Below are 3,503 nucleotides of genomic sequence, written 5' to 3' on the forward strand. Positions count from 1 at the left end.
CAGGCATTCCTCACCACAATCTCCTCCTTCAAATCCATCTCTCTACAGTCAACGGCAGCCCTCACTCTGGGATTGCTCCACAATCCCTAAATTCCACCTCCTGGCTGCGGCACCTTCCAGGGGACCTGTGTCCCTGTCCAGGGTATGTATGGCTGCAGCAAGAACTGTCTGATTCTCATTCCATTTGGGCTGCCACAGATCAGCTGTTTCACTCTCAGCCTTAAATGTTTCTCCTGTGACTCAGACAATTGCCCCACTGTGGGGATTGGGCCCCTGCTTCAGTTCCCCTGCCCACCGCGGGCAGGTCCAGTCCTAGTCACACTCCTGTTTTCCTCCTGGTTCCTTCATCCTACCGAGTTTTGTGTGGGTCTATATATTCTTTTCCACTGGTCAGGTACTCCTGTCTGTTTTCAGCTGGTGTTCTGCATGCACTTCTGTGTCTGAAGGTGTCTTCCTGATGTATCCATGGAGAGAGATGTACTCCATGTCCACCTACTCCTCTGCCATCTTGTTCTCTCCAACTATACTTCTGTCCATTTCTGTTTGTTTGTTTTATGACCCATATCCTTGTCTGGTGTAAAAACTGTATTGATCTGTGGCCACAGAAATATATTCAACAAGAGCCATCCAGAAACAGTCCAAAATGATGGTGAGGTTTATTTTCTTTATTGAAAAGATAATCAGTTTCAGTTATAAAGCAGATTGTTATATCTAGGAATAGGTGTGCTAATGTGGCATAAGACAGTGTTTTTGCTGAGAAGTAGGATTTAGTTGGTCATGCCATATTAGACAGGAAGAAAAAAAGAAGAACAAGAAAAGAGAGAAAGGGGGAAGAAAGAAAAGAAAATGGATAGAACATATTAGAAAATAGAAATTAGAAATTAGAAAATGTCTCACAATATAGGTCAGTGTTGTTTTATGAAACATTTGTTTCCCTGATATGTACTTAATGCACAACAAATCTATTGTGCATATTTATAGGATTACATTGGCTTCTCTGATGGCTCTGCATAGAGAATCTACCTGCAATGCAGGAGACATGGGTTCAATCCATGGGTCAGGAAGATCCCCTGGAGAAGGAAATGGTAACCCACTCTAGTATTCTTGCCTGGCGAATTCCATGGACAGAGGAGCCTGGCAGGCTACAGTCCATGGGATCACAAGAGTCAGACCCAACCTACTGACTAAACTGCCACCATTACCACTAGACTGCAACGTAAAATGTATTTCCTACTTTAGGTTATGTTTTTAAATTTTGCATACTACTTTAAAAAGACGTGAGAAATTTTACTAAAGAAAGAAAATGTTAAGCTTAGAAGCTAACAGGACATGGTCTTTAGAGGTCAGCCACGTGTAGGTACAAAAAATAGGGCTAGACAATAACTATACGCAGCCTCAAACAATGGCACTGCCTCATCATGATGGGAGCATCCCAGGCTGGACTGCACCCATGTCTGGCCCTCTCTGTTCTGAACACCGTCACTGTGCAGCCAGCTGGGTGAGACTGCTCATAGCCCTCTGAGGGTGGAAGAGGGAATGCATTCAGTTTCAACCTTATAAAATCAAACACAGATAAGGGTCTGCCCAGAGCTGTTATCTGTGATCAGAAATTACAGTTAAATTTTTCCTTTGAGTTCTTTTCTCCCTTTATCTCTCTCCCCACCTTAAAAAAAAATGAGTAAAAAGTAAAAGCACCCCTGAAATGATAACGATACCTTGAGTAAGGCATTTGTGTGACTTCTGGGAATGTCAGGGACAGAAAGCTCATGGAGCTTGTCTTGTGGAGCAGGTAGCAATAGCTGGTCCTAAGGATAGCTTTGGCTGGCTCTTTTTGTCGATAATGATTGACAGCTTGCTTCAGCTACAGTGATGAGAAAAACATCTTCCCTCTAGCATGTCTGCAAAGGCAACTGGGACTTACAGGCATTTATATATTTTAAATTACTCATCCTCAAGGGGATTTTGATTTTGCTGGTGATGCAGGAATGAGAGAGAAGTTCTTGAAAGATAGTCCCTGAGAAAAAGAAAAACAATGAATCTTTAACCCTCATTGAACTAGAGAGATGGATATTACCTGAACTTTGGAAAGAGAATATCAAAGGCAAAAATGACTATGTTTGCTGTTCCCAGTTGCCTACCAGGATCCTCCCACCATGGGATTCTCCAGGCAAGAGTACTCGAGTGAGTTGCCATTTCCTTCTCCAGGGGATCTTCCCTGATCCGGGGATCGAACCCAGATCTCCTGCATTCCAGGCAGACGCTTTAACCTCTGAGCCACCAGGGAGCCCCTGTTTGCTATAGGATGTTATAAAAATCATGTAATCCCAATTAACTTTTTCTGTAATACCTGGTAGAACAGGGGTCCTGATCAAGTAATTTCAATTTAATACACATGAACTGAGAGTGACTCACATAAAAGACACTGAGCACAGTACTAGGGGCATAAAGAAGAATTGCTAGGACTAATCACCTTCTGAACTGAACAGGGAAACAATGAATCTTAGTATATAGGATTAGATGGTGTGTTGCCCACATCACAGAGAATGGGAGCCCCAAGACCTGTTGAACTGGTCTTTTGAGGATCCATACAAACCAGGGGATTCTACTTGACCCCTGAGATAGGGTCCACCACATCCTAACCAAGCCCACTTCACTGTTGCCTCTCAAGTCTCCATCAAAACCACCCAGGCTGTCCACCAAATTGGGACACATTAGATTCAAACATGAATGTTTTCTGTTGCTACCGTTATAAGAGGGTTTCTCGATTTTTAGGAATGCACAGTTCAGAGCAAGTATTTCTCCCTTTTTTAAAAAAAAAAAATTTATGTATTTATTGGTTTTGTTGCTACATGGGGGCTTTCTCTACTTGCCGTGAATGCTCTTCTCACGGCAGTGGCTTCCCTTGTTTCGCAGCACAGGCTCTAGAGTACAGGCTCAATAGTTGTGGTGCATGGGCTGAGCTGCTCCGTGGCATGTGAGATCTTCCTGGACTGGGGATCGAACCTGTGTCCCCTGCAGTGGCGAGTGGATTCTTAACCACTGGACCACCAGGGAAGCCCCAGAGCAGGGGATTCCTGATACATGTGCCCTCCTACTTATTGGTATTTCAGCAAGCATGGAGGTTCTTTAAGAGTTACATTGTCAGAGAGTGTTATCATGCCAGGATATCTCAAAGCAGGATCTCCTATCTGTTTGATTTGGATTAGCTTGGATAGAACTAAAGTGAACTTTTGCCTCCCATTTATAATATTGTTAGTATCAAATTTTCCTTAGAAAGTGAGTTGAGATCAGGTGACACAGTGATGTAAAATGTGACTGTATTGTTGACTTAGGAGTTTGGGAGGTGGTTTATCAATGGGAAGTGAGGAGGACTTGGGAGGAACAGCCTACCCTTCAGACAGAAGTAGCTGATCACCAAAACTGCCATTGTACGGTGGTAATAAAACAGCAGACTGACTGCTAATTGGTTTTATAATTGTTTATACTTTCTCTTTAGGCCATAC

The 3,503-nt window shown here is 43.2% G+C and overlaps 1 non-coding gene across 1 annotated transcript; it reads right to left on the reverse strand.

Moving 5' to 3' along the window:
* Positions 2,212-2,284, reverse strand: TRNAS-GGA. Its single transcript has one exon. It is a non-coding gene; the product is annotated as a tRNA-Ser (tRNA).

The sequence above is a fragment of the Capra hircus genome, chromosome 27 (assembly GCF_001704415.2).
Source record: "Capra hircus breed San Clemente chromosome 27, ASM170441v1, whole genome shotgun sequence".
Lineage (NCBI taxonomy): Eukaryota > Metazoa > Chordata > Mammalia > Artiodactyla > Bovidae > Capra > Capra hircus.